At 56.3% G+C, this 24,336-nt stretch overlaps 1 protein-coding gene across 8 annotated transcripts in view; it reads left to right on the top strand.

The window, feature by feature from the left end:
* Positions 1–5,812: 5,812 nt before the first annotated feature.
* The window catches only part of ST3GAL4 (ST3 beta-galactoside alpha-2,3-sialyltransferase 4), a 32,805-nt gene continuing 14,281 nt past the window's right edge, over positions 5,813–24,336 (top strand). For 6 of the 8 annotated variants that reach the window (XM_082660909.1, XM_082660908.1, XM_082660907.1 and 3 more), the window contains exon 1: positions 5,813–5,939. The gene's annotated coding sequence lies outside the window, so the exon portion shown is untranslated. Of the gene's footprint in view, positions 5,940–16,694; positions 16,849–24,336 lie in introns of those variants that run through there. The other 2 variants (XM_082660905.1, XM_082660906.1) reach the window with 2 other exon arrangements.

The raw sequence follows: 24,336 nt of genomic DNA, 5'->3' as shown, positions 1-24,336 counted from the left end.
TCCTGGAGGGCTCCCCACCGGCCACCAGGCCCCAGTTCTTGGCTGACTTTCTTCCCAGCGTGGTTGGGGAGGGAGGGGAGCAACTGGAGACAGGACTGCTGTTCCTCGGCTCCTCTCTGTTTGCCCAGAGGTTTCCTCATAGAGCAGAATTGCTGAGTGTTCTGTCAGCATTCCTTCAGGACACTGAGAAAAATAACATTTCAGGAGGAGTTGGGCAGTTAGCTCCACATTGCCTGACTCTGTTGGACACAGATCCTCAAATGGAGAAACAAATCAAGAAACAATTGCGTACAAAGTAATATTTGAAAATGTTTCTCTTGTAATGCTTCTATTCCAAAATAGTTTAATGTATCTATTTTATTTCTGAATAGGCTGACGTGGGTCTGCTAACTCTGCCTTCTCAGAAAGGACTAAATCTTTATTCCAGACCCGTATATTGAACCCTAAAGTGGTCTTTCTTTTGTAAGAAGATGCTGATAATTAACAGTAGTTGTTTTTTAAAAATCCTCACTTAGCAAAATAAATGTTGGCAGCCCTGTGTTCGCTCCATATTCTTACTGAAATTACACTGGATTCCAAAGTCTCTATAAACTTGAAGTTACCAAGTTTTAACCACTTAAAAAATAAGCATGGACTACAGTGTTTCAGTTCAATCAACAAGGTTTTGAATATCGACCCTACTTTTTGTTTTTAGACAAGAATATGGAGCTAGAGCTCTCCTGGAGTTTACAATTTAGTGAGCCACGTAGACGTAATTACACAGTAACTCCATGGACACGAGTGCTTTGAGAAGACCCGGGGGGGGGGCTGTGGCGGCTTATGCCGAGAGAAGCCAGACTTCCGGGCTGAAGCCTGAGAGCCGCGTGGCCAGCACAAGCCGAGGCAAGCAGGCAGGGAGACAGTGGCTCAGCGCGGCCGGGACCTAGAACTTGGCTTCTAGCATGGGGCACACACGTCCGGTAGTACCCTGACCAGTTTCTCTTTCAGGATCATGAGGAAGAAATGAAAGTCAAGGCGAAGGGGAAATTGCTTAGTGTTTGGAACCGCCTCCTTTGAGAGCCAGCATGGTCTGGTGACTCTGGCATAGAACCTGCACCATAACCAGATATGATCTCGGGCAAGTTATGTAACTGTCTGTAAGCTAGGAGTGATAGCGGTGCCTACCCCGAGGGGCTTTGTGAGGATTAAGTAAGAGGATTTTGTGGACATGGTAAGACCTATAAATGTTACCTGCCATTTTTCTACCGCGAGAAGGGCCTAAAGAACACAGCAGGTATATTGGGGTTAGATATTAAAAAGGACTTCCGGATTAGAAGGCAGTGAATCCTCAATTATGCACTGAAGTCATGGTAACCAAGAGACTTGAAGGCAAAAAGCAAGCCATAAACTCTCTGTGGTTAATTGATCATGGCCCCAAAAGAGACAAGGGCTGTGTGCAGTGGCTTCTCAGGGATCCCGTCCAGCCGACAGGTTCCTGGAGTGCATTTTAGCCTTCGCCTTACGGCAGGTTTCTAAGACTACAATAGTGATGTCCGCTGCTATTGAGAACCCTGGGAACAGCTCAGCTCCAGCGTCCAGCCATATAAATCTGATAAAAATAGGAGCTGAAACACCATCCCGGAGTTGCTATTTTTAAAAGCGTCTGAGATGCTGGATTGGGTTTATTTCTTCCTCAAACGGCATCTTGCTGTTCCCTCCTCCTGGTCGGCAGGATGCTAACGTGGCACATGTGAAGGACGGGAGCCAAAAGCCTGTGAGACACATGTGTCGAGGGCGCCACGCCTCCTACACACACCCCTGCCTGCCCGGGGGTGGGCCACAAGTCCAGGGCCTCCCAGCTCCAGATGCACCTGCCCCTCCCTCGCCCTTTGCTCCTCTGTCTCCTCCCTCTACTCCCTAGAGAGAGAGAAGCCCCCTGGTCGCCCTAGCAGAGTGTTGTCCGCCACCTCCTCCACAGCAGAGACAGAACCAGAGAGGTAAAGGGGGCGCTGAGGAGGTGGGAATGGAGGCAGCATGGCTTGGAAGGGGACCAGGACCCAGACCACTGACCCTCAGGGTGTCTTGATACGCCCTTGGCACAGCTGGTCTCCGACAGGAACAGTTTTAGGAGCCGAAGCCCCGCTTGTCCCACCACACTGCCTCTTGCTAAGCAAATCCCAGTGCCTTGTAGATGGGCAAGGGGGGCAGTGGAGCCAGGAGGGGCTCCAGGTGAAAAGTACCAGAATCCTTTCCTCCTGCCCCACAGATGATGTGGGTTCTAGGCAGCCAGCTAAGCATTTGGCTGTGCCATTAAGAAACTGGGGGAAAAGATTCTAAGCACAGGGCTTCCCTGGTGGCGCAGTGGTTGAGAGCCCGCCTGCCGATGCAGGGGACGCGGGTTTGTTCCCCGGTCCGGGAAGATCCCACGTGCCACGGAGCGGCTGGACCTGTGAGCCATGGTCGCTGAGCCTGTGCGTCCGGAGCCTGTGCTCTGCAACAGGAGAGGCCACAGCAGTGAGGCCCGCGTACCGCAAAAAAAAAAAAAAATTCTAAGCACATTGTGGCCTAAGGGGAGGAGTCAGGATCTCAGTTAGCTTCTGGGCACCCAGTAACCAGGTCTGGGATAAGCTGGGGGAGGGGGAAGGGAGGAGATCTGAATACAGCTTACTGGTTCCGTGTGCATAATAAAAGCACGTACTTATACAGCACCTTGTACTGCCAGAGCAAATGTGTATCCATTTGAACTTACATCCCTTTGAATAAGCACAGTTATTTCCATTTTTTTCTAGTAAGAAAATTAAAGCTACTTAGTGACCGAGGCAGAGTTGGAAATCAGGTCTCCAGGAGCAAAATTTGGCCCTTCAGTTCTGTTTTCCCACAGAGTGAAGTTTACATGGCTCATAACAAGAACTGCCAACCGTGTTTAGATCTAGTTCATTAAGGAGTTTGCAAAGTTTAGGAGCTGGGCTGATTCTCAGGTCAGCTCTGCCACACTCACCTAGTCGCTTTGGGTGATTGCTTACTCTCTGTGGGCCACTTTTCCCACCCACGTACCAGGGAGGCTATTCTCTCTTCCTCTAACCTTGACCCAGGCAGAGACTTTAGTCACTGTGCCAGACCTGGAGCTGATACACAATAAACATTTGTTGGATGAATGCTTGATTGACAAAGCCAAAGGCACTATTCAAGCATAATTTAGACACTGGGGAAATGTAGGAAAAACCTCTGCCCACGCAAGGTGGGACTTAGGATGGAGAGTCACCTGTGGAAGCACTTGAAGCCCTCTATCTTCACCCTGCCTTCTCCACTTTGCTTACGCAGGGTAGAGCTTCCTCTGTTATATGTTCTTAGCAGACAAACCCTCCAGTTTCCGCTGAAGTGAGCCTGAGCTGGCATTTCCGTGAACCCTCTTTGTCAGTTACGCACACCTTACACTTGGTCACATCCTGTCCTAACTTATTTTTTGTTTTTAACATCTTTATTGGAGTATAATAGCGTTACAATGGTGTGTTAGTTTCTGCTTTATAACAGTGAATCAGTTACACATATACATATGTCCCCATACCTCTTCCCTCTTGTATCTCCCTCCCTCCCACCCTCCCTATCCCACCCCTCTAGGTGGTCACAAAGCACCGAGCTGATCTCCCTGTGCTATGTGGCTGCTTCCCACTAGCTATCTATTTTACGTTTGGTAGTGTATATACGTCCATGCCACTCTCTCACTTTGTCACAGCTTACCCTTCCCCCTCCCCGTATCCTCAAGTCCCTTCTCTAGTAGGTCTGCATCTTTATTCCCGTCTTGCCCCTAGGTTCTTCATGACCACTTTTTTTTTTTTTTTTAGATTCCATATATATGTGTTAGCATACGGTATTTGTTTTTCTCTTTCTGACTTACTCCACTCTGTATGACAGACTCTAGGTCCATCCACCTCACTACAAATAACTCAGTTTTGTTCCTTTTTTTTTTTTTTTTTTTTTTTTTTTTTTTTTTTTTGCGGTACGCAGGCCTCTCACTGTTGTGGCCTCTCCCATTGCAGAGCACAGGCTCCGGACGCGCAGGCTCAGCGGCCATGGCTCACGGGCCCAGCCGCTCCGCGGCACGTGGGATCTTCCCGGACAGGGGCACAAGCCCGTGTCCCCTGCATCGGCAGGCGGACTCTCAACCACTGTACCACCAGGGAAGCCCAGTTCTGTTTCTTTTTATGGCTGAGTAATATTCCATTGTATATATGTGCCACATCTTCTCTATCCATTCATCTGCTGATGGACACTTAGGTTGCTTCCATGTCCTGGCTATTGTAAATAGAGCTACAATGAACGTTGTGGTACATGACTCTTTTTGAATTATGGTTTTCTCAGGGTATATGCCCAGTAGTGGGATTGCTGGGTCGTATGGTAGTTCTATTTTTAGTTTTCTAAGGAACATCCATACTATTCTCCATAGTGGCTGTATCCATTTACATTCCCACCAACAGTGCAAGAGGGTTCCCTTTTCTCCACACCCTCTCCAGCATTTATTGTTTGTAGATTTTTTGATGATGGCCATTCTGACTGGTGTGAGATGATATCTCATTGTAGTTTTCATTTACATTTCTCTAATGATTAATGATGTTGAGCATTCTTTCATGTGTTTGTTGGCAGTCTGTATATCTTTGGAGAAATGTCTATTTAGGTCTTCTGCCCATTTTTGGATTGGGTTGTTTGTTTTTTTGTTATTGAGCTGCATGAGCTGCTTGTAAATTTTGGAGATTAATCCTTTGTCAGTTGCTTCATTTGCAAATATTTTCTCCCATTCTGAGGGTTGTCTTTTCATCTTGTTTATGGTTTCCTTTGCTGTGCAAAAGCTTTTATGTCCTAATTTATTTTTGAGTGGGAGTCCACTGTGAGCCTTCTTTCTAGTAAGCTTCCGGGGGGGGGGGCGGGGCGTGTCTTACGTTTTTCCTTGGAGCCCTGGAGCCCCCAGCATCAGGCTGTTCACACTAAGCGCTCAGTAAATGCTGTGCACCTATGAAGGAGTGTCTGGGGGGATGGGGATTGTCCTGCGGGGGACTTTTGGACTATTCTTCGGCCTGAGTAGTTCCCAGGTTTGATTGGGGTGGGTGGCCCCAGGAACCAGGGTAAGGGCCTGATGGGGTTTCCCCTGGAGACAGGATGTTTGGCGCCTTCAGTAAGGAACAGCAACTGAGAAGCTTTCTCAGGGCCAAAGAGAGGGTGTGCAAAGAGGCTGCAGAGGGAGCAGTTTGGGGGTGGCAGGTCGAGACTAGGGCAGAGGGAGGGTCCAGGTCTCCGTCCAGGGCACCTGGCCACCGTGCATGGGGAGTGCAGGTGGCCCTCCCTCTTCTGTGCCTCACTTTCCCGAGCGAGGGAAGGACACGGTTCATCGCGTGGGAGAGCGGAGAACCCTTTGTTGGGTCTCATTGTTTCCAGGAGGGTGTGCAGAGGCTGCGTTGGGCATATCCATCCTGGTGCCACTCACAGGCTGCGCCCGCCAGAACTCAACCCTCACCCCACCAGCCTCCTCTCCCGCCCCTCCGCGCCTGCCCGGTCGGTCGACCCCTCCGCGCCCCTCGCTCCTGGCCCCGCCGCCTGCCCTCTCCGCCGGCCTCCGCGGCTCCCGGACCATCGCGAGCCCCCGGCATCGGCCCCGCCCGCAAGCAGGATCTCCCGAGTCGAGTCCTTCCTCCTCCCCCACCCCGCCCTTCCTCCTCCTGCCCGCCCGCTCCCCAGTCGGCTCCCCGGCCGTGTGCGCAAGCGTGTCCGGCCCCTTCCCCGCCCCCCGCCTGTGCCCGGCCCCCACCTCCCAGCAGGCGGACTTACCCGCTCACAGGCCGGCCCCGAGCCCGGGACAGGGACCGGGCCGAGCGGAGCCGCCGCGCCAGTGCCGCGCCTCCAGCCCGTGCGCCTAGCGGATCGGAGCTGCGCGCGGAACTGTCCTGCCTCGCCCCGCGCCACCCGCGAGGGTGAGTACGCGGCGGCCGGTCCCCGTGGGGCCCGCGAGGGAGGGTGGGGAGCGCCTCCGGGTCCCGGCTGCCCGGTTGCCCGGTTCCCCGCCCGGCGCCGCGGCCGGGGAGGTGGTCGGCGCCGCGCGGGGCCGGGGCCGGGTGGGGAGGCCACAGCCCTGGGATCCCTTGCCCTGGACCAGTTTTTCGCGGGAAGCCGATTCTTTCTGCTCCTTGGGAGTGAGCAAACGGGACGGTCCTCTTCTCTGGAAAGTTTCTAGCCCCCACCCCTGCGCATCCTCTGAGCCGACTTCTGGCCACAACTGCCCCACCGAGTCCAGGAGATCCTGGGCTGGCTTGCCTGCAAGTGGCAGGCTCTGCTGGGTCTGGCTGTGTGCAGGAGACCCAAGGTCACCAAGCAGAGCCCAAAGGTGGGGCTGCTAGCTGCAGGCTGGCTGTGCCCAATACACCAGTCCACGTTGCGGGGCTCTTTGGGCCTAGGCCACTGGGCCACAGAGCTGCCTGGTTGGTGGGCAGTGGGATGGGATGGGGTTGGGGTGAAGGTGGAGTCCAGCTGGGGGCAGAATCGCTGGGCTCAGCCATCTGTGCTGGGTGCCCCCCTGGGGCCCCTGCTGGCTGGGACCTCCCAGGCAGCCCAGAGCTGCCAACATGTCTGCCAGCACTGCCCCCTCCATTCTCAGTCCTGGGGGAGGCTCCTTCTGGGCCCAGGAGGCCTGACCTACTGCTGCCACTTCCTCCGTCTGTCCCGCAGACTGGGTCCCGAGTGCTGGGGTTGGGGGCTCCTGCCAGAGGACTGGGGCTACAGGCACCGTCCGGGTGCTCAGCTGTGCCCATGTGACCTCATGCCCACCCACAGGCTGGCACCCCCATGCGCTTCTCACAGAAGCCTGTGCTTTCCACCGCTGCGGGGAGGCACAGTGTGGAAGCCAAGTTCAGGCAGACTTATTCTTTGCGGAACCTTGGGAACGGGCCTGGTACAGCTAGGGTGTCACCAGAGGCACAAACCAATACCGCGGTCTCCTGAGCCTTGCTGTGCCACGGGGGGCGGGGGGGGGGGGGATCATAAAGGCGTTGGGCACTGTGGAAGGTGCCTGCACAGAGGCGGAGGTATGCGAGTGTTTGCTATTAGCAGCGGTTCTCCCGCACTCTCCAAAGTTCTCCACACTCACCAAAGCTGCCCCATAATTCTAGAGGGGGTGCCTGGGAGGCGCCAGCTGTTTGGGGCCTAGAAATGAACTTCTGGGGCTTTTTCTCTTTGCCGGGAGCTCATCTGTGAATAACCCCTGCCCGAGCCAAGGTGGCCCAGGTCCCTCTAGCCTGTTCCTGGCTCTGCTTGTGTCTCCCCTGCACGTGCTCTTCGTGCCTCCATCCCTCAGCATCCATGTGTTGGGCGGGAGATCTCAGTCTGTCCCCTGAGCCCTGGGTCTCCCTCCCAGCAGCTGAGGGAGAGCCAGGAGTCGGGGGCTTTCCCCCAGAGTCCGGGTGGTCAGGGGTTAGGAGGGGAGGGTAGACGGGAGGTGGAGTTAGGAAAGTAGCGCGGGAGCCTCTTGCTTGGACTGTGGGTGGAGAGGCATCTGTGGCTTGGGAGTGGGCTGTGCTCAGAGCCACAGGCCCCTGGCCCATGCGTAGTGGAGGCCCAGGCCAAGGAAGCCCTCGGCGTCTTCTGGGCCGTCTTCCCTTCCCTCCCTCACCCCTTCCCTACCCAGAGCAGTGACTCAGTCCCCACTCCTCAGAAACAGACTTGCTCAGCCTCTCCACCCTGCCAGCCCTCTTAGATCTCTGGGATCCAGTTTTCTGGAGAGAACCGAGAATCTGCTCCTTTCAGAATTATATAACAAATCCTGGAAAGAGGCCCCCCTACCCTTCACCAACTGGAGCAGAGAGGCCAGTCCCCCCTTCCTGTGCCCCAGCTTAACCTGTGGCCGTCTGTGGTTTACCCCTACTAGCCTGGTATCTGCCCTGCACTGGGTGCCCGCCCAGACCCTACCTGGGTATGTTCTCTGGGCGAATTCTTCCTCTCAGAGCAGCTCAAAGGTTTGCCCCCGCCGTCGTGGGGAAGGGATCCCTCCATCTCAGAATGACACAAAGGGGTCCCAGCCCATGGTGGGGTGGGACCCTCCAGCCTCCTGAAAGGGACCCTTCAGATCAATGTCCCAGAGGGTCCCAGAGTCTGAGAGCCAGACCTGCAGACTGTGCCCAAGGCATCCACCACAAGCCAGCTGAGTCCCCAGGCCCTGGGAGTTGGACCCTCGGTGCCAGGGAGCAGGGCAGTCAGGTGGGGGGACACCCAGAAAACACGCAGGGCCTGCCTCCCCCTCCTGACTCCTCAGTTGCCCTGGGGTTACACACTTCCCTGCAGAAACGAGCTGGCTTCTCATGCCTCTCGACCTCGGGTCCTCCTTCCTTCTCGACTCTTGGCCTTGACCTGAAACCTTTGGTTTCCTTGAGGAAATGACTAGGGCAGGCAGGTTTGGGTGCCTCTAGTCATTAATTCCCCTCTCTCGTTTGTCACCCCTTCCCAGAGGTGCTCAGCACTTCTGCACGAGTGTTCTGAGTGCCCCTGGAGGGGCTGCGGCCACCCCTGGCCTCACGTTCACTCCTGACCTGTATCACATTCCTAGTGTGTGTGTGTGTGTGTGTGTGTGTGTGAATGTGAGTGTGAGTGACACTCTTTATTCTACGGATAGAGGAAGTGGTCAAATGTAGCTGCAAGTGGGAGCAGCTGTGTGTGATGCGTGGGCCCCAGCCAGGTGCCACGGGCCTCCGACTGGTGCCCCTGAGGCTGGCACGGGGTGAACTCTGCCAGGGGCTGCACTGGGTTGATCGCTCTTCAGCGTGAGGAAGGCCATCCCAAGCTGCAGGTTTTACTTTAATCTTGGCCCCTTGCCTGGGACCGGGAGACCTCCAGCCGGATGACTGCCTTATCTCTGCCACCCCACACCCCGCCAAGCCATCCTGCAGAGAGATGATGTGAACGCTCTAGAATCTGAAGCCCTGGCCTCTGCCCTGAGCCCAGCAGGGAGGAGGGTGCTGCTGGGGCCGGGGGGTGGCCGGGGGGGTGGCCCCCTGGGCCGCGGGGGTGAGGAAGGCCTGGCCGTAGGATGGCCCCTTCTTCCTGTCTGCAGCTTCACTTCAAAGCCCCAGTGTGTCAGGGGCCCCAGGATCTTGCTTTCCTGGGCAGGGTGGGGACCATGGTTGCTAGAAAGAGGGCACGGAGCAGTGTGCAGAGTGCCGGGCTCGCGCACTGTTGTTCTGCGTGGGTCCAAACCCTCCTCCGGGGTGCACGTTCCAGGGCCTGCGGTGATGCTCCTGTGTCCATGGTCTGCCCTGTGTCCTCTGCCCGTGCAGCCTCTGCAAATACCTGTCCTTATAATAGTAAAAAGGGACTTAGTAAATAACAAAACTAGTTATGATTTATCTATCGAGCACTTATTAAAAGCCTGACCCAATAAACCTAAAAAAAAAAAAAAGTGCTGTCCGCTTATTTACATCACTTCACGTAAGCACGACCCTTTCATTAAGCCCATTTGTAACTGAAGCCATGGAGGCTCTGGAAGATTAACCCATTCGGCCAAGGTCACACGACTCCTAAGCAGCTGAGCTGGGACTCCTCGCTAGGCCTGTTTCCAAAACCTGCACTTTTCAGCCCAGTTCGCTTCTGCCCTGCAACTCTGCGAGCTCATCTTCCCCTGCCCTGTGACCCATGAAGAGGGCGAGGCTCAGAGGTGTGACAGGGTTTGCTCAAGGCCACCGGGTGTGGGTGACGAGAACACAGCCCTCCCAATTCGCAGCCCAGGGCTCTGTGCAGCCCCGAAGCCCACGTCTGGCCCTGCCGGTCCTGCCTCCCCATCCCCTGCCTCTCTCAGCTGGGCAGGGCTGGGCTCTCCTTCCTCCCTCCCCTCTGCGGCCCCTCCCAGCCCCTGCCGGCCCCCACCTCTCCCCCTTTCCCTCCGGTAATTGCTTCCATCTGGCCTGCCCATCGGCTCCTATTCCTTGGAAATGCGGCTCCCCCGCTGCCGCCCACAAGGCTGCAAGGCCTCATCCGGCAACCACGGGGACACGTGGGGAAGGGGAGGGGTCCTCCGGGGGTCTGAGCGCGGGGACCCGGCCGAGGTGGCTGCTCCTGGCATCTGGCATCCCCAGATTCCTGCCAGGCCACAGTACCTTTTGCTCTGGGGCTCTCCTGGACCCTGGCCTGGCCTGGCTCGAGGCCAGAGAGGCTCCTCAAAGACCTGCTTCCCCTCTGCTCCTCAGAGGTCACTCAGGTCAGGAGGAGGGAGGCCTGGTTGGAAGGGATGGCAGGACAGAAGTGGGGGCCAGCAGGGGCCCACCCTGGCAACCCACTGCTTGAAGGTCACGGGAGGGGAGCAAAGCAGGGGACGGGCGGTGCCAGAGACCCAGGGACCTGGGAACTCTGGGCAGGTGAGAAGGGAGACGGCTCATTTCCTTTGGTTCCGAGCAATTGACTCAGAACCAGCAAAACTCGAGATGAAGCTTCATATTTTGTCGTGATCAAAAGTAAAACTTGCACGTTTAACGGTGTGTTCAGTGCTCTGTGGACTCCCTTGCCTAGGCTGGGTGGGGAGGACCCAGGGTCTTCAGTGTGGCCACCTGGAGCTCTCAGGAGCAGGCCTCTGCCTGTGTAGGGGGCAAGTGCCCTGCGGCTGGAGATGTTCAAGCTTGGACCCGTGACCTTGGCAGGGACGGTCCAGAGGAGATGCAGGCATTGGAGGGGCATGTGTGTGGTGTGAAATGGGCTTGAAAACTCTCAAGGCGTTTTCCTCCCTGACTCTTTAGGGTTTTCACGTAAGCTCCAGGAGCCTGTCATCTCATTGCCGTGTCCTTCATGCCTGGAATGATGTCTAACAAATAATAAGTGCTACAGTGTCTTCACTGTGTCCCTGCTTTGCTTCCCCCTTTTCTTGGGGCGAAGGGCAAAGAGTTTCCCTTTTGACAGCTGAGCTGTTTGGAGCCTGGCCTGGCAGCCTTTTCAGACACAGGAGAGGCAGGCAGGAGCCCTGGGGGTGGGGTGGGCAGGAGTCCGCCCACCGGGAGGGCATCCTCCCACTCCCCCATGCCAGGGGCAGCTGGTCACATTCCTGCCCCCATCCCCTCCTCAGCCATGCCTTTGGGTCCTTGCACAGACTGGCCCTAACCTCCCCTCCTGCCCAATGTCAGCTCTCCCCTTATCCGGGTCCACGAAAAGCTCCCCAGGGGTGGAACCCTCTGGGGTGTCAGCTGAGGAGTGAGGGCTCAAAAGGCGGGTTCGCCCCCATTCTTGCTTCACCCCAAACGACCCCACTCTTATTCCTTCTACATATTGGGTTTCCACATAAAATCTCATTTGAAAGTGGGAGAGAGGGTGTCTCGGCTTAAAACCCTTTTTATTTGAAAACCTCCGTTGGGCGCCGGTCAGACTGTTCTACTTCCCCAGCCGCGTGTTCTCAGCTCCCCACCTCTGCTCCCACTGTCCCCTGACGGTGGCTTGGGCGCCGCTGGCAGTCCCCTTCCTAGATTGCATCCGACTCGAGCCTGTTCTGAGGCTCCCCTGACGGCCGGGCACCCTTGTCACTTACCCCACCCTCCCACAGGTCCCAGCCTGTGACATCAGGGGACCCTACCACCCGTGAGCTCAGACGGGTGGGGGAGGGCAGGGCTGCACAGCCTTGGGCCTGACACAGAGCCTCGGTTTCTCACTTCTGAACCAGAGTGCGTTTCAGATCGTGTCCCAGCACCTGGGGCCTGGCTCTGTAAGTGCTGGCTGGTGGGTTTTCTGTGATTCAGGGTGCGGCCCAAAGACTGCAGAGTGCCTTCCTTCGGGGCCAGGAAGCCAGGCAGGTGGCCTTTGTCTTCTCTGTCCGCCCCCAGCTGTGTGACCTCCGGCAGGTCTGGGACTTTGGTTCTCCATCAGCCCATCCGATAACTGGGCTAATAGCGTCTGCCGCAGCGCAGCTCATGGGATGGATCTCGGAGCACAGACGCTAGACACTGGCGAGCTCGGGAGGCCTCAGAGGTCCTGGCTGATGTTAGACTGTCGGGTAGGACCCGTGACCGTCTGACTCCCCATCGTGTCCCCAGCACCCGGCACCGCACTGGCACGTGGTAGCCTCTCGGTAACTCTTTTTGCAAAGGTGGGAGCTGAGACTCAGAAAAGTAACTTACTGTTCAAGGTCTCAGAGCGACTTTTCCCCCAGACAGGGGCTGCCTCTCCTGTGCTCCATCCCACCCGTCTCTCCTTTCTCCAAGGTCCTGGTTTGCCCTCTGGTTCCAATGATCCAGGATTGTTGAGGCTGAAACCCCTGGGGCGTGGCCGACGGTGGGACTGGGTGGGCTGGGACCAGTGCTCTGGAAACGCCCCCGCCCTGTGCTGCTTCCCCTGGACCCGCCTGTCCGGCTGAGAGGGTGTGCAAGCATCCTTGCAGGAGGTGTGGGCCCTTCTCTCCACACGCCCCCTTCTCCTCTTGTCCCCTCTTTGGTCCTTTTCCTCTTTCTCCTCTTTTTCCGACCCGCCTGCCTTCCTTCCCTTCTCCTTCAGATTTCTCTCAGCTCCTCCCCCAGCCATCCCTCTTCCTTTGTGTCTGCCTCCTCTTCTTTCCCTTGTGCCTCTGCCCCCGCCTCACCCAGGCCCCGGCATCCTTGCTGTCCTGCCTGATGTGGCAGCTGGACTTCGGGTGGGTGCCCTGCAGCCGTGGAGGTTCAGGAGCGCCTCCTCTTGTTGGCGGCCCCAGCATCTTCGACCGGGACGCTCGTGCAGCAGTCGGGGTGGGTGAAGGGACAGGGCCTGGCCCGGGTGCGGATGCTCTGATCTTAAGCTCAGCTTCCTGGGCCCTCACCTCCCTTCTTGGACATCTTCCTGGGCCGGAAGGCAGGATCTCATCCCGGAGCCAGAGGGCCTCCACAGAAGAGCTGGCTGGTGGAGCTTCTCTGGCTTCTGACCTCTGCCCTCCACCCTCCTCTCTCCAGAGGTACCTGCTGGGATGGAGGAGGCTGATCAGAGCAGGGAGGAGATTTCTGCTCAGATGCCTCCAGGTGAGCGCACACAGCGCGCGCGCGCGTGTGTGTGTGTGTGTGTGTGTGTGTGTGTGTGTGCGTGTGTGTGTGTGTGTGTGTGCGTGTGCACGCGGGAGAGTACGTACACGGGTTGTGTGGCAGAGAGAACATGGGCCTGCATCCGCATGTGGACGAGAATGGGGTCCACTGGTGTGGGTCTGGGCCCCCCTCCAGGCCTTCATTGTGCAGCCCTGCTCCTAGCCGAGAGCTCTCCTCTCTGGGCTTTGGGGCCCTGGCTCTGCGCTGAGGCTTTCCTCTGTCTTGGGGGCCAGCTGCTCCCCTGTTGTGGTCCCACGTGGTGGTGGCTGGTCCGGGGCCACCCACTCAGCTGCCTGGGGGCCCTGGGGCCAGTGTGCTTTGCCCCCCACCTCCCCCAATGGAGGCGTGGGGGGGCTTCCTGCCCGGTGCCTCACCCCTGCCAAGGCGGAGGGAATGGGGAACAGCTGCGCCGGCCGATCCCGGCTCCGTATGGATTTGGTTTGACAACAAAGCTCCCTCTGTGTGTTCTCAGGCCCCTTACATAACCGGGGCGGGGGAGGCAGGCAGGAGGAGCTGGAGATGGGGACAAGGTGACAGCAGGATGGGGCGGCTGGAAAGGGGGCAGGGGCCGGGAGGGGCGCGGAGGGGAGGGAGAGAGACGACCGTCGAGAAGGAGGGAGGGTGGGCAGCGGCAGGAGGAAGAGCCTTGGCTTGACCCCGCGGTCCTACTTCCCGCCTCCCAGGGCGGAGGAAGCTCCGTTTCCAGGTCCTCTGGCCTTGTCCTGTGGGTGCCTTGTCTTCCTTTCTGGAGCCCCGCCTGTCAGCGCTGGACCTGCAGAGGAGGGGCTGCTGGGCCTGAGAGTCCAGGAGTGAGGCCAGAGGAGAGTCCAGGAGTGAGACCAGAGGAGGTTTGGGGCTGGGCCTCAGAGGCGTCCTTACCCCACCCTGTAACCGAGCACATTCCCTAAAGATGGGAATCGGTCTCCCTGGTGCCTTGGGCTTCTCGTCCCTCCTCCTATAGCCCCGGACCTGGGCCGGAAGCCCCTCGTCCCTCCTATAGCCCCGGACCTGGGCCGGATACCCCTCGTCCCTCCTCCTATAGCCCCGGACCTGGGCCGGAAGCCCCTCGTCCCTCCTCCTATAGCCCCGGACCTGGGCCGGAAGCCCCTCCAGCTGCTCTCTTGATGGTGCTGCTGAGGGACGCTGACCCTGTCGGGTGGCCCCAGGCCTCCCAGCTCCTCACGCAGCCCCCCACCTGGGGCCTCCCCAGCTCCAGACCCTCGGCCACTTCAGAGACCCTGTGGCCCTGTCCCCTGCACACCACCCCCCTCAATAATCAGACACTCTCTTCTCACTGTCACTGTCCCCGCAGCTGTCCAAATAGAGTGAGAAGAAAATGTTCTCTTTCCGGAACAGCTGGACTGACAGGCCGGGAAGGCCAGGTGAACTGGCCAGGCTTGGGTGTGTTCCTGGGGGCAGGAGGGGCCCTGTCCCAGGACCCTGACCCTGACAGCTTCTAGGCAGGAGGAGGGGCTCGTGGAAGAGGCCAAGAGGATGGATGGGGATGCCTGTCTGGCCTCCCACCTTCAGACGGGGCCAGGGCCCCGCGGTGGCGCAGTCTCCTGGGCCTTCTCAGGGTCTCCTCTGTGCCTCGGTTTCTCTGAGCCGGCTTCTGGCACCAGGCTTCCTCAGAAAGAGGAAGTGGTCTGGCCCTGAGGGTGGTGCTCATGCGCGGGCCGCAGCTCCTGCCCTTCCAGCCTGAGAACCATGACGGCTCCCAGAAGGGCAGAGGGGAGGAGCTGCTGGCAAAGCCCGGGGTTTTCCTGGGCGTGAGTGGCAGAGAGCCCAGGGTTCTGGCTCGTGGCTTGACCCCCGGCACCGCCCTCCGTGAGATCTAGGGTGCCCGCCCAGGGGCACCCTCTATGACCCTGGGCCAGCAGCTCTGGGGAGAGGCGGCGTGGGCACGGCCCAAACCTGCCGAGCAAGCCCGAGACTGGAATCCTCAGTCCCCAGGCCCAGACTGCCCCAGTCCTGCCCCCCTCCGCCTCCCCCAGGACTGGGAGCCAGGATGAGTCTGGAATTGCTAATGCCTCAGGGCCTGAGCCCCAAAGGGCTTGAATGGGGTGGGAGGTGGGCAGGGGAAGGCCTAGGGGTTTCCTGGACTTGGTAGCAGGAAGATGAAGATCAGGTGCAGGTGCAGAGAGGCTGGGACAGGCCAGGAGGATGGTGAGTGAACGCTCACTGGGGGGGTGCCCTGCCCCGGGGCAGCGGCCTCTGCCCCGTGCCTGACATTGCCTCCCCTGGCCCCGGGAACACGCTTACAAGGCCGAGTGTCCCCCCCTCTTTGCTTTCCTGCAGCCCCCTGCTCGACAACCCATCTTCCCGGGTACCTCTGAACACAGCTGGGGTGAGGCTCCCTTCCCGGGAGCTGGGCTTGGCCGCCCCAAGCCAGGAGCCCAGGGCTCCCCTTTTCTCAACTTTTGGAGATGACAAGATCCCCAGAGGACTGGCTCAGCCACTCCTGGCCCCTCACAAATCTCAAGGTCCCTGGCTGACAACCCAAGGGACCTGCAACCTGACAAACAAACTTCGCTGGAGCCGGAGCTGAAGTTGAAGGAAGCCGGTGGGCAGTGCCCTTCTCGAAAGATGGGGGAAGACAGCGCCCTGGCAGAGGAGGCCCAGCAGGCCCCAGAAGCTGTCCGTTGTGGCGGGAAGTGGGGCCAGCAGGGAGGAGGAAGAAGGAGGAGAGAGGGGGGCGGGGGGGGGAGAGGGGGAGAGGTGTGTGTGTGTGTGTGTGTGTGTGTGAGTGTGTGTGTGAGTGTGTAGGGGTCATGTTTATTCTGGGCTGTGCTCCTGTGCTTGAACAGGGATTCGTGTGTTTGTGCTCAGAGGTGTGTTTGTAGGTTTTCAACACGGAGGGTCTCAGTGGACCAGAGCGGAGCTGGGCTGGGAAGGGGCTCAGAGTGTCCTCTGGGTGCCTCCCGGCTCTGTGCGTGCTCAGATCTGCCTCCCTGTTTCCCTACAGGGGCTGCGTGAGCCCCTGGCAGGGGAGGCTCTGGGTCATCCCTGATGACCTGGCAGCCCTCGTGCCAGCAGTCCCACCTGCTCTGCCCTGGCCCTGCCCCAGAGGGACCACTGGTCAGACTGGAAGGTCTGCACCTTCCCCAGCAACACCTAGAATGCTAGCCGCCCCTCCCCTTCCTCATTGGTAACCTTTACCTCCAGGAGAGTTGTATAAACAGCTGATTTGTGGAAACATCTTACTGATGTGAAACGATCTCAAAAGGGTCTCTCTTATCGGCTTCGCTGTTCCCAGGGGACAGGCTGATGGAGGAAACGGAGGTCTTGTTTTCATTCTCCGCAGTTTCATTTCTCCTCCAGAAACCCCACCCCAGAGGCCGTGCTGCCCTGCCGCACTCCACCATGCACGATCCTCCCCTTTTGCCCTAATCCCACCCTCAGCAGCTCTGACCCTGGTGGGCTCCTGACAGAAATTCAGGCGTGCACTGAACTTGGCCCTGTAGCGTCCCTGCTGGGGGACTGTGGGAGTACCAGCTCTGGAGAGGGGACACCGCTCTGCAAATGAGGCACTGCTCAGAGTGGAGCGGGTGCTGCCCCTGGAGCTGCCGGGGGAGGGAGACAGCTTGGCTCTGGCTGGAGGTCTGTGGCCACGCCCCGTGGGACTGGGCACTTTCTCTAGGAGGGGTTGTACCCAGAAAGGGAGAGCGGCTTGGCCACTGAGGACTCCAACGCCCCCTGAGCCTGGCCTGTACGTGGGATCCACGTTCAGTGCAGGCAGAGTCTGGGTGGCAGTCCCCCATCTGCCTGGGCAGCTGCGTGTGTGCCATGAGTGCAGTGGACCCAGCGGCTGGGAGGAGAGGTGAGTGCAGTCGTGGTTGTGGTGTCTGGTGGGAGCTCTGGACTGCTCCCCGTGCTGGGCTGGGGCAGACCTGGAGTGGAGAGGGGCTGCCACGCACTGGGGGGAGGCCCAGACCAGGAGTCACCTTCAGCTTCCAGGGGCCCAGTGCTTGCTCTGGGCTCAGCCGGTGCTAAGGCTGCGGGCTTTCAATCCTGGGATATGTTTTGAGGCTCCCACACCTCCCAGAACTTGTTCTTGCTACTCCCATTTTACAGATGGGAAATCTGAGGCCCAAGAGATGCAGGAGCTTTTCTAGATCCACCCCAGACAGCTCCCCCCAATTCATGGGTGCCAGAGAGTGTAGGGCTTCTGAGCAGTTCAGACTGTTTGAATTCTTTATTTCTGGAGACCCCGGGACCCTTAATTTACCTCTGTGTGCCTGTTTGCTCATCTGTAAATGAGAATGAAAGAGGACTACCACACAGAGTGTTTTAAAAATTAAATAAGAGAAAAAAAATTAAATGAGGTTTTGCACAAGAGCTGCTGAACAGCCCCAGGGATCTTTAAAAAATGAGCCCAGAGTGTCACTCTTCTGTTCATACCCTCCAGTGACTTCTCATGGAACCCTGAGTAACGTCCAGGCTGGCCTGTGACGTCCTGTACCACCCGGCCAGCGGGTCTCCCTGGCACCGCCACTGGCCCTTCCTCACTGTCTCCGGTCACTTTGGACTTGTTTCTGTTACTTACACCCCACAGGCCCCAGGGTCTTTGCTCTTCTCTCGGGCTGGAACCTCTGCTCCCACCCCCCCACCCACCTTTCCATGACCGCCTCTCGCTTAGGTCTGAGGTCAAGAGTCAGCCCCTCAGGGACCTGCCAACGCTCCATCCCAAGGTGCTGCCCCATCTCCCTCTGCTCCACTGCCCTGTTCTGATGGCCTCACCGTGTGTTCCTTCTTCTTCTTTTTTTAAATAAATTTACTTATTTTATTTATTTTTGGCTGCGTTGGGTCTTCATTGCTGCGCGCGGTCTTTCTCTAGTTGCGGCGAGCAGGGGCTACTCTTCGTTGCAGTGCACAGACTTACTGCGGTGGCTTCTCTTGTTGCGGAGCACGGACTCTAGGCGTGCAGGCTTCAGTAGTTGTGGCACGTGGGCTCAGTAGTTGTGGCTCGTGGGCTCTAGAGCACAGGCTCAGTAGTTGTGGTGCACGGGCTTAGTTGCTCCGTGGCATGTGGGATCTTCCCGGACCAGGGCTCGAACCCATGTCTCCTGCATTGGCAGGTGGATTCTTAACCACTGCGCCACCAGGGAAGCCCTCACCGTGTGTTTCGTGGCACCTTTTCTTATTTATCTATGTGGTTGTCAGGTGTCTCCCCCCACCCCTCCCCCCGCTCCCCAGGTGTGCACTCCAGGAGCACAGGCCTGTTACCTTGTTTCCTGCTGTAGTTCAGTGCCTGAGGCTGTGCCCTGGGTGCAGTAGGCCCGCAGTCCCTGTCAGCTCCTGTTTCTTCTGGACTGCCCAGCCTCACCGTGTCCCTGGAGGCCTCAGGACCCCAAACCTGCCCTGGGACAGGGCTGTTCTTGCAGACAAGCCCTTCTGAGGAGCAGGCAGGCGGGGCAGGGGTGTGTCCCCTTGGCTTTTCTTCCCCCACTCAGGATTCCTCTCAGGGTGACCTCACTTAGAACATCACTCAGCTGCCCAAGGTATATGAAGTGGGTGTCGATGGGCCATAGGTGGCAGCACTCTTTCCCTAGAAACCACTTCTGCTGGTAAAACAGGGTGTTCCTGCGAATTCAGAGGAAATGACACATGAAAAGATAAATACGGATGGGATGACTGTACCAACTTCCCAAATGGCTACGCCCCGCCCCTGGTCTATGTACCCCCAGATCTTTTCCCTGGGCTCTTTATAACCTGGCAAGGATTCTGGAGAAGGGTTAAATTGCTCTGCTGTAAATGACGTTGCTGCTAGCCTGTACAGAGCCTTTACGGAAAGCAGAATGAATGACCTCTGCGATTGGACACAGCCCTGCACGAGGGTGATGGTTTGACAAGCCAAGAGAGGGCTGGATTTCAGCCCTCACTCCCTACCCAGGCCTGGCCACACACACCCAGTCTGCATAGCTGTGCCTGGTGGCCCTGCCCCTGCTGTTCCCTGTCTGCGGAGTGGAACATAAGGAGAGAGAAGAATGGCCTGTGTCCATTGGATCCATGAGGGGGAATGATGAAGCGCATTCTGGAGTCTGAGACCAGCTGCTTCTACTTCTCCCCGGTAACAACCTTAGAGCCCCTCTTACCTGCCATATCCACCCACCCTAGAAGGAAGTGCCCTGTTTTTATCTCCATTTGATGCAGCAGAAAACTTGAGATCCAGAGAGGATCCAACACTTGTGCAGCCAATAAGTGGTCGGTCTGGAATGCAGGTCCGGGTGTGTGAGACTCCAGAGTTTACATTCCTTTTTTTTTTTTTTCCTCTCCTCTTTTCCTTTTAGCAAAATTTTAGAGAAAGCCCTCGCACAGAAACGAAGACCCAACACAGACAAAAATAAATAAATAAATAAATAAATAAAACGGTATATGATATAAAGAAGGCCTTTCCCGCATTCTAGACCCCTGCCCCCTTAGTTTCTTGCGCATCCTTTGAATAATCTATTCCTTTAGCGACATATCCACATATATGCGTGTAAGTCTTTTGTTAAAAGGGCATTGGAGATACACAGAACACTGCTCTCCACCCGCCTTTTTAAAGTTTCATCATGTACTTGGGAGATAATCTGGTGTCAGCGTGCATGCATTTGCATCCTCTTTTTCACAGCTGTGTAGCGTTCCGTTCGTCGTTTGTGTGGTTATGCTTCTAAACGGGTCCTTGTGGATTTTCGGTAGAATTTCAAGTCATTTACATCTTTCACTGTCACAAATAGGGCTGTCTGTAAAGACTGTGATAGAAAAGTTCATGCAAATATAGGAGCCTTTTCTGTAGAATAAACTTCTAGCAATGGAATTCCCAGGCTAAGGGGATTTTGACAGATATTGCCAGGTCACTTCCAAAAAGGTCACCCTGATCCACTTGTGATCTAACAGAGGGCCCGTTTCCCCACCTCCCCAAGCAGCGTGTGCTCTCAGGCCTCTGGAGCTTTGCTGTTACGATCAGTGAAGAATGGGTCTTTCCTCTGCCTTTATATTATGGACTGTCAACTGCTCATTCATGTCCTTTGCCTATTCCTCTGTCTGATTTGTTGACTTGTTTCCTATTGACTTGCATGAGCACATTCCAGGCTAAGGGAGTTCATTGGTCTGATACATATTATGTTACAGAGATACTTTTCCTCGTTTGTCATTTGTTTTTTAACTGTTCATCCTCTCTCTCCCCCTTCTCCTGCCGCCCTCTGCTTCTTAAATCTTTATGTTGTTGAATTTATCTTTTATAGCTTCTGAATTTTTGTCTTAAAATCTGTACTCCCTCTTTTCAGTATAAAAATATTTCAAAATATAAAAGATAATAGAATCCCATGTGACAGCCAGATTTACAAATGCTCATGTTTTTGCATCTTCTGTCTGAATAGAATTAATCCCCGTCCTCACGATCCATCCCAGTTTACTTGATCTCTTCCTGGAATGTAATGGTCACCAAGAGTTGGGTGATTCCTCCATGTTTTGTTTTGTTTTAAATTCTTTTAGCTCACACGCGCTATATATAGTCTTGTGTGTTTTTTAAATCAATGAGACCATACTATAAGTATCTGTTTACGGTTTTTTGAAAACCTTAAACATCAGGTTTATCCTAATAGGTCCATAGCGAGTACTTTCTTCCGTTTAAATGGCTGTATTCAGTTGTGTGATGATACAGTTTGTTCAGCCATCCCTCCACTCTTGGACATTTAAGGTGTTTCCATTCTTTTGCTGTTGCCACAGTGCTGCAGTAAACATCCTTGGTGTGTGTACACGTACAAAGGCAGGTCACACTGGGATACACCTAGACGTGGAATTGCTGGCTCATAGCGTATGCACGCCTTCAGCCTTACTAGATACTATGAAGTACTTTTTGTCAATGAACAAAGCCTTTATGTCAGTGAACGCTAAGCCTTTATGTCAATGAACGCCTGCCAGCGAAATGTGCAAGAAGTGATATTCGGTTTTAACCTGCATTCCCTGGTCACTGAATGAGGCTGAACATCTTTCCACGTTTGTTAGGTGTGTGGGTTTGAGCTGCGAATTGCTTTTCCTGTCCTTTGCTATATTCTCTTTGGTTCCTTTGGTCTTTTTCTTAATTGGTTGGAAGGATTACTGCTCCATCCAGGTATTTGTTGATGATATGCCTTCTCTGACTTGTCCAAGTCTGGAACTCTGCACCACTGTACCACTGCCTCTGCCTGTGGCCGAAGAGCTTTGTGAGCAGCTGTTCTGCAAAGGGGGCACCGCTCAGGAGAGGGCTCTGATCAGGGGTCTGGGCACCTTCTCTAGGAGGTGCTGTACCCGGAAAGGGAGAGTGGCTTCTCCAACAAAGCCTCATCTCTCTCCTCCATCCCATGATCCTCCCCACCCCAGCGATGCAACCCTGAACCTGGCTAGTACGTGGGATCCACGTTCAGTGCCGGCAGAGTCTGCGTGGCAGTCCCCCGTCTGCCTGGGCAGCTGCGTGCGTGCCATGAGTGCAGTGGACCCAGTGGCTGGGAGGAGAGGTGAGTGCAGTCGTGGTTGTGGTGTCAGGTGGGAGCTCTGGACTGCTCCCCGTGCTGGCCTGGGGCAGACCTGGAGTGGAGAGGCGCTGCCACGCACTGGGGGGAGGCCCAGACCAGGAGTCACCTTCAGCTTCCAGGGGCCCAGTGCTTGCTCTGGGCTCAGCCGGTGCTAAGGCTGCGGGCTTTCAATCCTGGGATATGTTTTGAGGCTCCCACACCTCCCAGAACTTGTTCTTGCTACTCCCATTTTACAGATGGGAAAGCTGAGGCCCAAGAGATACAGGACCTTGTCCAGGGACAGCCGGCCCGTGATCACAGAGGCTGGGTTGGACCTCAGGTCTGCGTCCAAACCCCTTTCCTCTGCTTCCAGGAGACCAAGGGTACTTGGAGGTCTGGGGCTTGCTGGCTGGGGTTTTAGCCCAGGCTGGCCCTCTTGAGCGAGTAAGGAGGAAAGGAGGTTTCCTGGGTAATAGGGTGTCTCCAGGCCTAGCTCTCCTGGGACTCCACAGAGTATACTGACATCAGCTCGCAGTGTTGTCCAGCAACCTTGGAGCTGGTAGTGATTAAAGGGAGTCAAAGGTTAACCCTCGCCAGTTCTGTAGAAACAACACCTTCTGGTATAAGGGTGTGTTTGTGAGCATAGCAATGTGCCTTTGGCAACAAATGTGGCACCGGTTGGGTCTGCCAGGTCCTGGGCTGACGTCTGACAAGCCCCTGGCCCCTTGTTTGACCAGGTCGTGGCAAAGTAAGGGTGTGGAAATTTTTAACTTGGCGAAACCTTCTGTTCACACTTGTTCTGCTAATTTGCTCATTCATTTAGACATCTGTTCATTTCAATATTCGTCAGTTACCTACCACACATCAGGTGTTTCATTTGGTGCTGGAGATACTGTGGGCCACAAGAAGTCCCTGCTTTCTTGGGTCCTATGATCTTGTGAGTACGGGAGACACTGTGGTGTTCCCGCTACAGAGGAAATGAAACAGGGCGACCGGGTGGGACAGACTGAGGGAGTGGTTGGGTAATCTGGGACCCGGTGCCAAGAGGAAGCATGGAAGCGTGAGTGCCAGGATCCTTGAGGGGTGGCTGGGGAGAGCAGCCTGTGCTTGGGTCCCAACAATGATTCCAGATCCCCCCAACATTTATACTGTAATCGACCCCCCTGACAAGGACTCAGATGTGAAACTCCTGGCACTAACCTTGCCTCGTCCTCCATCCTCAAACGGGGTTGGGGTGCAGATGGGGGCATGTGAGCTGAGATTCTTATCTTTGGGGAGGGGAGGGTGTGTTTAGGAAGTGTGGTGAGGCCTCGGGGGTCACCCGGGACCTCTTCAGTTCAGTGGCCACCCAGTTCTGCTCCATGTACGGTTTAGTCCTTAGTGCTGTGCTTTCTGGTCACAAAACAGCCTGAAAAAGTGTTTTTTCAATGATGGCTGCCGCCTCAATGTAAGTAATTTTTAAGGGGATAGTTTACTTACTTTGTTTTGTAGTGAGTCTTTGGAATCCCGAGTATGGGCCCCGCAGACAGCGTTCCTCAGCGCTGACTAGCCGCAATGCAAGTCCTCCACGGCCATGTGAGGCTGCGGCCACCTCACCGGCTGGGGTGCGGCGGGGCAGGTGCAGTCCACCATCTTCAGAAGGGGCATCTGGAGGCCGGAGGGAGGGAGGGGACTGGCCATACTGGTGGTTTCAAGCCCCAGTTCCTGTAGGGCCTTCAGCTTTGGCTTCTTGGGGCTAGATTCACTGGCCCCTGGCTGGGAGATAGGAGGAGGGAATCGTGCCCGGGAGCCTGGCGCAGGTCGACGGCCACACCGGAGTTTTTCTTAATTTATTGTGGGCATGAACCTGTACTGTTGACTCCCCACGCCGTCACTACACTTAAGCTCTTTTACCCAGCGAGTGGAATTAATTCAAAGCTCGAGCCCCACCCTGGCCAACTCCAGAAGTATGATCTTCACGTGGTTCTTTGTGGTGTCTTGTGACTGGTAGCTGCTGAAGTGGAGAATACAGTGTTTCTCTGCAGGAGGCTGCAGGCCTGGGCTGTTGGAGACGCCTGCTGGGGGTGGAGGGTATCCTGTGGACCCCCAAGGTGGGGAGCAGAGAGCCTTCCTGCCCTGCAGGTGGAATTCTCTGCAGCCCCTTTCCTCCAAGCTTAGATGGCTGGAGAGATGCCCCATCTGCCCACTGGTGGGCCTTGAGGCAGTTGGTCAGTTACTCTGCCCTCTGCCGCTTCACAAGGGCCCCGGGCCAAGACCAGCTCCCTCCCTACTGGGGCTGCGGATCACACTGTGCTGTTCAGGCTGTGTCTAGCCAGCGGCCAGGCCAGAGGGGCTGGAGTGGGTATCTGACCTATTGCTACCGCCTCTTCCCCTCTTGCTCTGCCTGCTCTGTGGCGGTGTAGTTCCCGATGAGTAAGTTAATTCAACAAACTTGTGTCGAGAGCCTGCTGTGTACCAGTCACTGTTCTAGACATTGGTGATACAGCATCGAACAAAACGACAGCCAAAGTTTTTCGCAAGCCAGGGAGAGGGATCTGAAATGTGAGGTGTAGGGGGGATTTTTGACCAGAGGTGGAGAAGATGAGTGGAGAGCTGAGTGGGTAGATACCTAGCCTGTGTCTAGGGGGAAAGCATTCCAGGCTGAAGGAACAGCCAGAGAGGAGGGAGTGGGCCTAGCCCAGTCACGAACAATGAGGCCCGTCTGAGTAGAGCAGACTAAATGAGGGAAATGGGGAAGGAGAGCAGAGAAGTGCTGGTGGGGAGATCACGTGCGTTCTTACAGGTCAGAGCAAGGGCTTGGCCTTTCTTTCTGAGTGGATGGGTGCCGTGGAGGG

The sequence above is a fragment of the Grampus griseus genome, assembly GCF_964374135.1.
Source record: "Grampus griseus genome assembly, chromosome: 8".
NCBI lineage: Eukaryota > Metazoa > Chordata > Mammalia > Artiodactyla > Delphinidae > Grampus > Grampus griseus.
The sequence above is the reverse complement of the archived record's forward strand: the minus strand, read 5'-3'. Positions and strand labels throughout refer to the sequence as shown.